This window comes from Trachypithecus francoisi, unplaced genomic scaffold (assembly GCF_009764315.1).
Source record: "Trachypithecus francoisi isolate TF-2019V2 unplaced genomic scaffold, Tfra_2.0 Lachesis_group16, whole genome shotgun sequence".
Classification (NCBI taxonomy): Eukaryota; Metazoa; Chordata; class Mammalia; order Primates; family Cercopithecidae; genus Trachypithecus; species Trachypithecus francoisi.
Genome location: NW_022681461.1, coordinates 6,988,652 through 7,003,232, shown reverse-complemented (window position 1 = coordinate 7,003,232; position 14,581 = coordinate 6,988,652). Strand labels below are relative to the sequence as shown.

The 14,581-nt window shown below is 42.0% G+C and overlaps 1 protein-coding gene across 23 annotated transcripts in view; it reads right to left on the bottom strand.

Moving 5' to 3' along the window:
* The window catches only part of DIRAS2 (DIRAS family GTPase 2), a 160,628-nt gene that overhangs the window by 85,031 nt on the left and 61,016 nt on the right, over window positions 1-14,581 (bottom strand). The window contains exon 5 of one of the 23 annotated variants that reach the window (XR_004443366.1): window positions 1,124-2,574. The exons of 21 other annotated variants lie outside the window; for them this stretch is intronic. The gene's annotated coding sequence lies outside the window, so the exon portion shown is untranslated. Of the gene's footprint in view, window positions 1-1,123; window positions 2,575-3,396; window positions 3,563-14,581 lie in introns of those variants that run through there. One more of the 23 variants, XR_004443367.1, reaches the window with a different exon arrangement.

Sequence of the window (14,581 nt, the reverse complement as noted above, 5' to 3'; positions counted from 1 at the left end):
GAGAGGATGGTGGTACCCTTTGCTGAGATTCCTCATCTCAGCATGAGACAAGGGCATTTGGGGGTGAAACTCAAGGGTTCTGTGTTGAAGAGTTAGACATGAGCTATCTGCAAAAACCTAATGGAGGTATAAAGCTTGTTTGTACTGTACGCTAGTGTGGCTTCCAGTGGAGAGCTCAGAGCTACAGGTACAATTTTAGAGCCATTAATGTAAGGGTGGTATTTGAATTCATGAAGATTACCACAGAATAGAGAACAGAGAAGATGGAACTCCCGCTCTGTGGAGCTTCACCACGGAGAGGTCAGGTAGAGAAGAAGATAGGGCATTGCAGACAGGGAGCACAGGGTTGGGAGCTGACCTATGAACCCGGGGAAGGCCAGTTCCACGGCAGTGGGGAAAAGCCACATTAAACCTTCTGATCAGTGAATAGAGGCAAGAGAGTGGAGATGGTGGGAATGGGCAGGGTTTTGAGAATTCCGGTTTTTGAAGGAAGATTGGAGCTATACGGTAGTAGCTGGAAGAGGAAAGTAGATGCAGGACTTTATTTTTGATTGAGAGGTAATACAGCATGTTGATAAACAGTGCACTGATGAGAATGTTTACTGAAAGTGGTCACTTTTGTGTTAGAATGTTTGCAGCACAGTTACCCTCTTTGCAAAAATCAACCAGCACAGCCAACTGCCTCTTCTGGCAGTAGTAGATCCAAAACATTAAAATACACCATCTGCACAGAAAAGATGGTAGATCAATAAGACTTGAGAGATTAATTCATGATATTTAATAAGAATTCACTAGGTAGGGGCCGGGCGCGGTGGCTCAAGCCTGTAATCCCAGCACTTTGGGAGGCCGAGACGGGTGGATCACAAGGTCAGGAGATCGAGACCATCCTGGCTAACCTGGTGAAACCCCGTCTCTACTAAAAAATACAAAAAACTAGCCGGGTGTGGTGGCGGGCGCCTGTAGTCCCAGCTACTCGGAAGGCTGAGGCAGGAGAATGGCGTAAACCTGGGAGGCGGAGCTTGCAGTGAGCTGAGATCTGGCCACTGCACTCTAGCCTGGGCGACAGAGCAAGACTCCGTCTCAAAAAAAAAAAAAAAAAAAAAGAATTCACTAGGTAAAAGGCACTAATTTAGAACTTGGCTTAACTTTTGGAATGACACAGAACAGGAGCTTGTATTCTTTTGTGGGAAGACAATAAACAGTAAGAGGAAAGGTAAATTCTGGAGTATATTGGAGGGTGATTATGGTGATGGGAAAGTGTAGTAGGAATCCACAAGATGGTGTTTAGGGAGGAAGCTTGCAATTTTAAATACGAGGTGGGTTGGGTCTCACTGAAGTAACATTTGAGCCAAGACTTGGAGAAGGTGAAGGCTCTAGCCACGCATATCTAGGGGAAGAGTATTCTAAGGAAAGGGATGAGAGATGGATGATAACTAAACAGACAGGCAGACAGTGGAGCATAACTTCCAGTTCTGAAGTCAATTCTATCTACCCCAAATTATTCCAAAGACTTTGAATACCTACATCAATGTTATAAAATTATTGGAAAACCAAAAAATCAACATGAATTCTCCCTCTGTCTAGATGTTTCAGTATCATTTGTTTAGTATATAGCATGTGCACTTTATGCAAAAGCATATCACCAGATTAACACTTCCAAGTATGGAGTTTGTTCCTATGTAAAAATGAATCAGCTAGATATGGTGTTAGCGACACAGCGAAGGGAGGTGTGAAACTGAGTCAGTGATATAACTAGAGATGGTTAGAAACCTCTCTAACATCTGGACACAAGAACCACTATCTGAAATCATTTTTAAGGAGTGGATTCCTCATATATGACCCGACTGTGTTAAAGAATTATTTGTTACCTGGAAGCAAAGGTGAGAACCATCCTAACCTGTCCTTTCTGAGCTTGTGCCTGACAACTAGTACGGTACCCACCATTGCCTTTGTCAGTATTAAGCATGTATGTGATGGGCCAACCCCCTTTCTTTGTGTCTGTCTTCCTGCCATGGGGAGTCTCCTCAGATCTCCTGCCAGAATTGTTTTCTAAGGGAATTTTATCCATACCTTGGTTAAAGTACATTTCATCACCCATCCTGCCTCATAGCTGTATACCATTTTATCAACTGTAGAATGACAAGGTTCATACATTTGGAAAGGAGAGCATTATTTCCCACAAAGGGTTGCAACCTGCAGGCCACTGTGACATGCTGAGAAGCACAGCCTCCAACCAGAAGCCAGAAACAGGAACTTAGAAGGTGGAAAAAATGAAAGGGATTTATGCTGAACAGGGTGGCCAAACATACATATTCAACAGGTTATAGGAGGAGATATGAATATTCATGAAGGGGGACTATGGACAGGCTATAGTAGGCTAGCATGCAGGCAACATGCATCCTAAGTTCATTTCTGGGTGGAGAGTTAACATTTAAATATATTACAATTAGGCCCTATACATCAAAAGGTGAAACAGAGGGTCTTCTGTGCACAGCCTCTGTAGACTGGCGAGGACCACTCCACGGTTTGTGGTCTCTTATCAACAAAGAATGCTGTTCAGTTGTTGTGTCAAACCTGCAAAAGGGAGAAGCAGTGTCAGGTGGTTGGCTGAAATCAGTAGTGGAGCAAGTCTTTCAAAAGGGCAAGTTTCTGTCTAACTCTGAGGAAAGAAGTCCCAATGCCCGTAAGTGAGGAAGTGAGGGGGTATGACGAGGTGTGTCCAACCTCCCATTCCGTCATGGCCAGGAACTCAGTTTTCAAGGTTTCTCCAAGGTCCTCTTGACCGAGAGTCAATCTGTTCAGTCAGTGGGGGGACTTAGGATTTCATTTTCATTTCCTAACTTGTGCCCATCTTTCTAAAGTGTAAAGTTCTTGTGGACAGGAACTATTTCTTTCCTGAGGCAAAGAGGGAGCAGAAAAATTTTTTATTGTGGTAAAATGTATAAAACATAAAATTTACCATTTTAACCATTTTTCAGTATACAGTTCCGTGGCAATAAGTATATTCACATTGTTATACAGCCCTCACTACCATTTAGCTCCAGAACAACTTTTATCTTCCCAAACAGAAATGCCATACCCACTAAACAACAGCTCCTCATTTTTCTTCCCCCAGACAACAGGTATGATTTCTTGTAAACATTAGGTGTTCAATACCTCAATACAGTGGAATGCCTTGCAGCAATTAAGGAGAATGAGGCTTTTTTTTTTTTTTTTGAGATGGAGTCTCACACTGCCGCCTGAGCTGGAGTGCAATGGCATGATCTCAGCTCACTGCAACCTCCGCCTGCCAGGTTCATGTAACTCCCCTGCCTCAGCCTCCCAAGTAGCTGGGATTACAGGTGCACACCACCACACCTGGCTAATTTTTGTATTTTTAGTATACATGGGGTTTCATTATGTTGGCCAGACTGGTCTTGAACTCCTGACCTCAGATGATATACCCACCTCGGCCTCCAAAGTGCTGGGATTACAAGTGTGAGTCACCACACCTGGCTGAATGAGGTTTCTTTAAATGTGCTGATATGGATATTTCTGCGTGACGTACTGTCATGTTCAGTTACTGTGATGAGAAGAGGTAATAGAGAATGTTTTGTGTGAATGTCACCAAACTGAACTGGGGTCCACTCATCCAGCACAGTAAAGCCAGACACTGACATTGAGATTTGCAGTAGGAGAAAGGGGCATGTATTGCATGGTGCCAAGCAGGGAGTATGGGCAGCCCTCACTTATGACTCAAATTCCTCAATGTTTTTAAAGAGTTTTTAAAGGCAAGAGTACATTTCAGGAAAACAGAAATTGCAGGCAAAATCGTAAACCAATACATGGAGGCTATGCACCTATGTGAGTGTGACTCACTCCAGGTCTGGCAAAAAGAAAGGTAGAACAAAAACTGGAGGTCCAAGTTCAGCCTTCTGTTCCCCCTTCTCTGAGGTCTATGTGATAGTGGTCAACATTTTCCACCTGCTGGAGATTCTGAGAAATAAGTCAATCACATACATTAAGATGTTATTATTTAGTTTCTATAGGGAATCAAAACACTTTGTGACTCTGGCTTGCTTGGGTGACTATTATTATTATCTTCTTGCTTATCAAGTTGCTCATTTGCTTTCCAAGGCTAGGTAGATGCCTAGAATTTCCCTTGAAGGGAGTCAATATTTTTCCTTTATTTCCATGCAGGTGTCCCTGCTCCGTCTCATGACCAAGGGACTCGCTCCAGCAGTATAACCTCAAACCCCCAAATGTCTAAGCTGGAAGGACCATTGGGGTCATGTAATTCAAGCTCCTCATCTTACAAATAAAAAACATTCACACTTCAGGAGTTGGGCTTAATTTTTTTAAGTAGCAAAATGTATAACAGGGTTTTCTTTAATCTCCCAGAGTGAATCCAGTGGCCAGCAACAGATGAAGTGGGCATATGAGTCATCGCTCTGGGTTTTCAGAGTTGTGCTTCTGTATTCCTTCTGATGAAATTGCAGGAAGATTTCTTGTGATGAGGCCTTATATGCCATTGCTGGGAGTATAAATTAGTACAACCACTGTGGAAGATAGTGTGGCGATCCCTCAAAGACCCAAAAACAGAACCACCATTTGACCCAGCAATCCCATTACTGAGTATTTACCCAAATAAATGTAAATCATTTTATTGTAAACACACATGAACATGTATGTTCATTGCAGCACTGTTCACAACAGCAAAGACATGGAATCAATCTAAATGCTCATCAATGATGGACTGGATAAAGAAAATATGGGACATATACACCATGAAATACTATGCAGCCATAAAAAGAATGAGACTATCTCCTTTGCAGGAACATGGATGGAGCTGGAGGCTATTATTCACAGAAAACTAACACAGGAGCAGAAAACCAAATACCACATGTTCTCACTTATAAGTGGGAGCTAAATGATGAGAACACATGGACACATAGAAGGGAACTAAAGACATGGGGCCTATCAGAGGGTGGGAACTGGGAGAAGAGAAAGGATCAGGAAAAATAACCAGTGGGTACTGGGCTTAATACCTGGGTGATGAAATAATCTGTACAACAAACCCCCATGACACAAGTTTACCTGTGTTACAAACCTGCACGTGTACTGCTAAACTTAAAAGTCAAATTAAAAAAAAAAAAAAAAGAATGGAGCACCTTTTAGCCGGAGGAAGAGTGAACACCCAATTACCAGATGTCAAAATTGTTATTATTTTCTTGTTGCTCTGTTTAAAATTGGCAGGACATAAATTGTGTGAGGTTTCTGGAAGGGGAGAATATGCACCTTTGGCTTGGTACAGGCCTCTGTCATATTGGTCAACTTTTAAGCTAATCATCCAATGTGTTACCAAATCCTTAAGTCTTTGCATCTGCCTGGCAGACTCAATACTGCAGCCTCCACAAAAAACTGACTTAAAATTTTACATGGATTTTCCCCCCACCTATTATGTGCACATGGAATATTATGTGCATCCTTGGATATAAGTATACATGTCTGCAATGCCAGTTTTGCTTGCAAGTTACACATCACTATCTTGATTGTGCTGACGGTTGCACCAGTACACGTGTCAACATTTATTAAATTCTACCTTTTAAATATGTCCACTTTGTTGCGTATGAATTATATATCAACAAAAAATGATAAAAGCTTGGAAAAATAAATAATCACAGGAGGAGAAAAGGAATTGCATCTCACTTTCCTGGACTCCTAGCCTCCTCTGGGGCCATGGCTGTGGGCTGCCTGTGGTGGCTTGTGACCTCGAGGGAGCGTCATCACTCCCTTTCTTGGCAGAGCAAGTTGTTAAAAAAGGATGCATCAGAACCATCTCTCTACTGACTCAACCATCTAAGACTCAAGAAAACCAGCTTTTTAAACTGCAGGTATACCCTATTTCTAAGGACAAGGCAATCCCAGGGAGGCTATGGTTTAGGGGAAAGCATAACGTCAACAGGTGTAAAATCCAACTGTGCAAGATAAACAAGGTCTAAAGACTTGCTGTGCAACAGTGTGCCTATCAATAATAAGAGTGTGTTGTTGTTGTTCATGTACATATCTGTTAGGAGAGTAGGTTTTGTGTTGTATGTTCTGACCACAATGAAAAACAATTAAAAGAAAATTCCGGCTGACTTAGATGGTTCCTCACTTTCAATAAGGGCAGGCCCCTCAAGAAGGGGATGTCATCTGAATGCTTCCCCCTTAAGTTTCCTCGTGGTGCAAGCAAACCCCTCATTCATATCTCCTGTCCTATAGCCCTGGTTTGTCCATTCTCCAAATATCTTCAACTGGAGAAAATGGGCTAGACCCGGGCCATGGTTTTCTAAATCTCTAGCTCTGCTTGGGCTCTTACTGTTCTTAGATCACCTGACTAATGATGACTAACATAGTTGTTTGGAAAACAACAAGTAGTGGGGGTGTGTGCTGGACAGAAAAGAGCATTATTTATCATGTGGGACTCCTACTTAATGACAGGTTTTCCAGGAAAATCAAAGAGTTGAGTGGGAAAGGAAAAATATGCATGCTGATGAGGAGGCTACACTGTGACCAGTATTTCCCTGGCGGTAAGGTGGTGCCCACTGGATATGGTGGCCTGTGTTGGGAAGAAGGCCAGTGTGCAGCACAGGAGGAAGGAGGAAACAGAGGCAGAAACCCAGCTTTCCATAGTGGGAGGAAATTAAATCATGAAGCGGCAAAGCAGGTGCAATGTTTAGAGATAAGGGGATAAAGACCAAAATCATCAGTTAAAAGAATTAGAAGGGCCAGGTGTGGTGACTCACGCCTGTAATTCCAACACTTTGGGAGGCCGAGGCAGGCGAAGCACCTGAGCTTGGGAGTTCAAGACCAGCCTAGGCAACACGGTGAAACTCCATTTCTGCTAAAGACACACAAAAATTAGCTTGGCGTGGTTGTACACATCTGTAATCCCAGCTACTCGGGAGGCTGAAGCAGGAGAATCGCTTGAATTGAGCAGGTGGAGTTTGCAGCAAGCCAGGATGGCGCCACTGCACTCCAGCCTGGGCAACAGAGTGAGACTCCATCTCAAAAACAAACAACAAAAAAAAAAAAGAGAGAGAGAGAGAATTAGAAGGGTTAGCCTCTGAAGAAAGGCACATGAAGAGAAAAACCTACCATGCATTTATAACAAATCTATTAGAACTATTCGACTCCTTAAGCTGTGTGCATGTTGAGGTTTAATTTTTAAAAATTGAAGCAGGACATACAATCCCACTCCTTTTAGCTAATAGACCCCAAACCATCACATCACCTTTGGGTGCTACCTAAACCATCTTCCACACACATCCACCCATCCCAAACCAAGCCCACCCATCCTGGAATAGCTCAAAGGTTCTCAAACCCCAGGTCACTTGCAACCTCCCTTTTCCCACAGAAAGAATCAAAAGTTTGTGGCTGATATGGTTTGGATCTGTGTCCACACCAAGTATCAGATTAAATTGTAATCTCTCGTGTTGGACGTGGGGCCTCGTGGGAGGTGATTGTATGATGGGGATGAATTTCTCATGAACGGTTTAGTATCAGCCCTCTTGGTTCTGTCCTCATGATAGTGAGTTATCCTGAGATCTGGTCATTTAGAAGTGTGTGGCACCTCCCCCTCACTCTCTCTCACTCCTTTTCCCACAGTGTAAGATGTCTTCTCCCTCTTTGCCTTCTCTCATGATTGGAAGCTTCCTGAGGCCTCCTTGGAAGCTGTGCAGATGTCGACATCATGCTTCCAGTACAGCCTGTGGAACCGTGAGCCAATTAAACCTCTTTCCTTGTAAATTACCCAGTCTCAGTTATTTCTTTATAGCAATGTGAGAACAGACTAACACAGCAGCCAAGGCCTTGAATTCGATTTTACCAAACTGAATATGTATCCTTTCAGAAAGATCTGCGAAGGAACCGTCAGAGAAGCTGGGCACCCAGAAAAGTGCATGGCCACACAGTGCTGTTCTCTGAGCCTCAGTGGCCACCGGGGGCCTGTGCTCAGGAAGGGAGGTGCTCATCTTCTCCACTTTAATCTGTAGTGCACGTGGAAACAACAGAATCCTCCCTGCCCAGGCGCTAACTGTGTGACTGGGGTGTCCATCAGCCACTGTCCAGTTGGCCAAATTCCCTGCTACCTCAGACTCACAAATTTACTGCATCATCAGCTTTATTATGCGGTGTCAGTATCTCCTGGCCTTGTGTGTCAATGTCTTGTAAAAGTCTTTGCCCCAGCCCACAGCAAGGCCTGTAGCTGTTGCAGGAGAAAAGTAAAAACATCACAACCCTGCAGGCAGCCAGATCCAAGTTCCAATGCAAGCTTAAACACTTAGAATTGCTGAGCTTTGCATGTAGTCTTCACCTACCAGAGCCTCAGACTCTTTCTCTTTTTACTTTTTAGGTGCAAACAAAATTATAATCACTCAAGGTTTTTGTGAAGAATAAATGAATCAACATATGCAAAGCACTCTAGACGTGAGTGTCTCCTGCTCGTTTATCAGGCAGATGTTTAACGATGTAGATTCCCTAATCAGTCAAGGCTATCCTAGTAGACGAGGACTCAGTAGCCTCAAAAACAGAACTTCCCCACATCATGAAGAAGACCACTGCCTCTATTTTAAGATTCACACATGCTCAAGAGATAAGCTAGGCTTAGACTAAAAACACACTTTTATTTCTGTCTTTGTGGCCTTAAATAGTCTTTTCAAGTAATTTAGCTCTCCCATCCTCAATTCCTATTTGCACAGAGCACAGTCTCTAAGCAGGACTCCAGCAACCACCCTCCTAAGTGTCTCCAAACAAGGCATGTCTTCAGAGAAGGAGATTGCACTGAATCAAAAGCTCCTAGGGAAAGAGAGAACCTATATGAAGAAGTGCTCCACAGGGTGGCTGCCCGCAGCCCCTTCTCTGAAGCTGTAGCATTCAGTGAGTCTCTATTAAAGAGAAGTTTCAACCAAAACAGTGCAAGGCTCTCCAAAGAGGCTTCAGATTTGGAATGCATAATAATCTTGACAAAAAACGTAAGCTTCCCTTCCTTTTGAATGCTTTCAAAAGGCAGAGGGATCAACCAGCCTTTGATGGTGAAACAATAGGAGAATAAAGGGGACAGTCAGGACCCTCCAGCCCATGAATAACATTTTCAAACTTTTTTATCTCTTCCACCTCCTTCTTTGACTATTTTCATGAGAGATAATTTTGCATCTTTCTCAGTTTATAAGTCAAAATAAGCGTGTGTGCATGTATGTGTGTAAAATAGTGAAAAGGGAAAACATACTTTTTATATAACTACTTTTTGGTAACACAGTAATGTTTACTTTTTATTAAAATAGGCAATTGTATATCCGAAATCAGCCTAAAACATAAATACTTAATATCAAATTTTAAAACACCTTCTTAATTCATAATTATAATTTATATTCATACATATATACATACACATATGTATATATCTCCTTGTGAGAAAGATATGCCACGTTAACAGTAATTAAAGCAAAGTTGGAGTGACTATATTAATATCAAGGTAAATTGGAAACCAAAAATATCACCGTGGATAAAAGGGTCATGTTTCATGATGATAAAAAAAGGCAATTCTTCAAAAGGGCCTAACAGTTCAAAACATTTATCCATCTAATGTCAGAGCTTCCAAATATATGAACAAGAACTGATAGAACTACAGGGGAAAATAGACAAATCTATCATTGTAGTCGGAGGTTTCAACACCTGTCCCTCAGTAATTGATAGAACAAGTAGATCAAAAATCAATAAGCATATAAAAGGCTAACAACACTATGAATCAACTAATTAATTGAATTTCTAGAATCCGCTAATCAACATATTCTTATCAAGCAGACACAGAATATTTAGCTAGATAAACTATAATCTGGATCATAAAAATAATCTCAACTTTAAAATAATTCAAAATATACATATTAATGTTATCCCAATACAATGAAATTTAAATAAAAATCAATAAAAGCAAGATATTTGGAAAATTCCCAATATTTCTAAAAAAAAAAAAAAAAAATTCCATGGATTGAAACAGAAATCAGGCCAGGCATGTTGGCTCACACTTGTAATCCCAGTACTTTGGAAGGCCAAGGTGGGAGCATCACTTGAGCCCAAGAGTCCGAGATCAGTGTAGGCAACATAGTTGGGGGACCATGTCTTTAGACACACACATAAACAAAAAAGTAGACAAGCATGGTGGCACATGCCTGTGGTCCCTGCTACTAGAGTGGCTGAGGGGGAAGAATCTCTTGGACCTGGGATGTCGAGGCTGCAGTGAGCTACAATCACACTGCTGCACACCAGCCTGGGCAAAAGAGGAGATCCTCTCTAAAAAAAAAAAAAAAAAGGTAAGAAATTGAAATGGAAGTTACAAAACATTTCTAATTAACTGAAAATAAAAATACTTTTTTTTTTTTTTTTTTTTTGAGATGGAGTCTTGCTCTGCCACCCAGGCTAGAGTGCAGTGGTACAATCTTGGCTCACTGCAACCTCTGCCTCCCGGGTTCAAGTGATTCTCCCGCCTCAGCCTCCTAAGTAGCTGGGACTATAGGCACACGCCACAATGCCCAGCTAATTTTTGTATTTTTAGTATAGATGGGGTTTCACCATGTTGGCCAGGATGGTCTTGATCCCTTGACCTTGTGATCCACCCACCTCGGCCTCCCGAAGTGCTGGGATTACAGGTGTGAGCCACCACACCTGGCCATAAAAATGCATTTTTAACATGTGTGGAATGCCACTGATGCAGAGAAATTTATAATGCTAAATCCTATATTAGACAAAAAGATGTCTCAAACCAGTGATCTCAGCTTCTACCTTAAGAAATGAAAAAAGAGATCAATTCCTATTCAAAGCAAGCAGAAGGAGGGTAGGTGTCATGGTAAATTTTATGTGTCAACTTGACTAGGCCATGGGATGCCCAGACATTTGGTCACACATTATTCTGGGTGTGTCTGTGAGGGTGGTTTGGATGAGACTGACATCTGAATCAGTGGACTGAGGAGCGCAGATGGCCCTCCCCAGTGTGAATGGGTCCCATCCCATCAGCTGAAGGCCTGAATAGAGCACCAGCATGGCCTTCCCCGAATAAGAGGCCATTCATTCTGCCTTGCTTCTTTTGAACTAGGACATCAGCTGTTTCCTGCCTTCACACTCAAACAGAACATCAGTTTTTCCTGACTCTCAAACCTGCCAGTCTTCAGGCTGGAACTGCACGATGGGCTCTCGTGGGCCTCCAGCTTGCCAATCCACCCTGCAGATATTGGGACTTGTCAGCCTTCATAATCATTTGAGCTAGTTTCTCACGCCACATAAAAAAATAGAACCTTGACACATACCATAGGTTTTTTGGAGAAAAATGGATAGGTAAATGCAGTCTATCCTTTCATGTTTAACTAAAAGGGAGTCTTGTGCTTTACATCTTTACATCATCCAAAAGTCCTGTATTTGGAACTAAAAGAGAACACAGAACTCATAATGTAGAACTCCCTCAGAATGTTAAGCACTAGAGAAAGTTAATGGCAAATTCAACTGGCAAAGTAGGGCATGCTTGACATCATTTGCTTCTTAGAGCCCAGCAGCATCCTCACTATATGAAAAGACTTCTCCAGATCCTTAAGACATCTTTCCCTCAGCAACCAGCAAGCCTAAGAGGGTACTGTTAAGAGCAAAGATGAATGATGACCAAACTCAATTCTAAGAATCCTTCCTTCCAGCAACAGTTTCCTCAGGAGAATATGAGAAAGCAAGCTTGGCATAAGAATGATACAGTAGGCCAGGCACGGTGGCTCACACCTGTAATCCCAGCACTTTGGGAGGCCAAGGGGGGCGGATCACCTGAGGTCGGGAGTCCGAGACCAGCCTGACCACCATGGAGAAACCCGTCTCTACTAAAAATACAAAAATTAGCCAGGCATGGTGGTGCATGCCTGTAATTCCTGCTGAGGCAGGAGAATCACTTGAACCTGGGAGGCAGAGGTTGTGATGAGCCAAGATAGCACAATTGCACTCCAGCCTGGGCAACAAGAGCAAAATTCCATCTCAAAAAAAGAAAAAAAAAAGAATGATACAGTGGACTTTGGAGACTCAGGGGGGAAGGTCGGGAGGGGGTGAGGGATAGAAGACTACACATTGGATACAGTGTACACTGCTTGGATGATGGGTGCACAAACATCTCAGAAATCACCACTGAAGAACTTATCCACGTAACCAAAAACCACCTGTTCTCCTAAAATTATTGAAACAAATTTTTTTTTTAAAAAACAAAGTAAGCCTGGGATCCCTTTGATAAGCCTGTGGCTTGTCAGCCTCCTGCTGCAGAATCCATCTGATACCACAGCCCCTTCAGACATGAAGCCACTGTGGGCTAGAGCTGTCATCAGAATGGCAGAGCCCAGGTATCCCAGAGAAAGGCAGAGGAAGCTTCTTTTTGCTGGGGATCTGAAGAATGCCTCCCCTGTTTGTCACTCTGACCTTGCTGGAACCACAGCCTGTTCAAATACCACCATTATCACAGTGGGTGGGCAGGGAGCCCACCTCACCCAGATGGCATCCCCATGCCAGGCATGTTATTCCTTTGAGAATAACAGACACTCAAAATAAGAGTTCCTGAATTGAATTACAATTGGTGTCTTCTTTAAGTAGGTACAAGTGACTGTAGTGTACCATCTGTTTTTTATTCCAACAGCTAAGGGTAAATGTGGGTAAATGTGGTCTGTGAAAATGAAGTCCAAGGAGAAGTTATTGCCCTTGAATAACTAATTGCTTCATCTTCTCTCGCAAAAAAATTGGTTTATTATCTCAGATGGAACTCCTTCAATTCTCATTACCCAATGCATAAGTGACATTTAAATAAATGTCTTCTGGCATCCTGTATTGCTTCTTTATTCCTTAGAAGCTTCCGCTGCATGCAAGATTGAGAAACTTGTTGAGAGCATGCTTTTGAAAGAGCACAACTTCACAGCAATAGTCATTCATCATTCCTTTGTTCTGTTATTACTTTTTAATGGCAGCCTGAACTTAGTTATTCCAGCAAAAATGGCAAACTAAAGATTTCTTTCCCTATTGTTTGCCGTGTCAATCAAGTCTGAATTTTTCACAGCTAGATGAGAGTAAAACTGCAGTAAACGAGGGCGGAGCATCAATTCTGTGTGGGCTCCTCTTGATGTATTCTTGATGCTCAGGATTTTGAAATACAGCCACTTTTGTAAGTTGTGGACTATGTGGCATTAAATCTCACATGGTATTAATAACCATCAATATTTTAAAAATAATAAAGAATGTTAGAACAAGCAGTATCTCTCCCTTGAAGTAAAGACCATGGAGTTTTAAAAATACAGAATTGTTGAAGCTCAGTAATTTCTGGGAAAAACATACAGAATTAACCTCAAAAAGAGAAAAAAAAATGCCATGTTTACAAACTGGTCTATTTTGGAAAAAAAAACAAAAGGAAAGAAATCTATATCTGATGGACAGTCCCATATGAGTAAAATAGGTGGCAATTGCCAAGGTGTGCAAATGTAAAATACTGAAAACTTAAGGGATAGCTTTCATAGCTTTTCTAAAAGGTCTTTGTCTTTGCTGCCCCTCAAGGCAATCTCTGTGGGCTGCCTTGCTGAACGTTGCTTTCTGCCAAATACTCTTCCCAAATGACTTGCATTAGCTTGACAGAGTGAGAATTGTATATAAAACTGTCTGAGCTAGAAAGCTATAATTTAAGGTAAGTGGATGAGTGTCTTTCAAAGCCAGGGGCCACAGTGCACGTCTGGCTCCAGGGCTGCTGCTGATTCCTGAGACCAGACCTTCCTGACTTCTCTACGAGATGCACACAGGGGATTTCAAAGCAGGGCCTGGGTTCCACAAACTGTCAGAAAGCAATAAAGGGAGAAAAAAAAATCACAACAAATCCTGAGAAAATTGTGCTCAAGGGAAAATGTGTAATCTTATATGCTTTCATTACTTAAAAAATAAAGACTAAAAATAAAAGAACTCAGTACTTAGCTAAAGAATATAGAAATGAGCAATAAAGAGAAAAAAATAAAAGAAGGATTTCAAAGATAAAAGCTGAAATTGATAAATTTGAACTTAAAAAACTATTTGAAAATTTAAAATAAATTCAAAACTTTGTTGTGTGTTAGTTTGTTTTTGTTTTTGAGACAGAGTTTTGCTCTTTCTCCCAGGCTGGAGTAAAGCAGTGCCATCTCGGTTCACTGCAACCTCTGCCTCCCAGGTTCAAGCGATTCTGCTGCCTCAGCCTCCCAAGTAGCTGGGATTACAGGCATCCACCACCATACCTGGCTAATTTTTGTATTTTTAGTGGAGATGGGGTTTTGCCATGTTGGCCAGGCTGGCCTCCAACTCCTGACCTCAGGTGCTCCACCCACCTCGGCCTCCCAAAGTACTGGGATTATAGGCATGAGCCACCAGGCCTGACCAAAACTTTGTTTTTGAAAATACCAACAAAATAGATAAACCTCCCCTGAGACAATGAATGAAAAGAGGAAGGGATAAATATGACACAAGTTAAGACATGAAAAAAGAGACATTGTCATAAATACAGTTGATTGAAGAATTGTAAGAGAATGCCACGTACAACTCAATG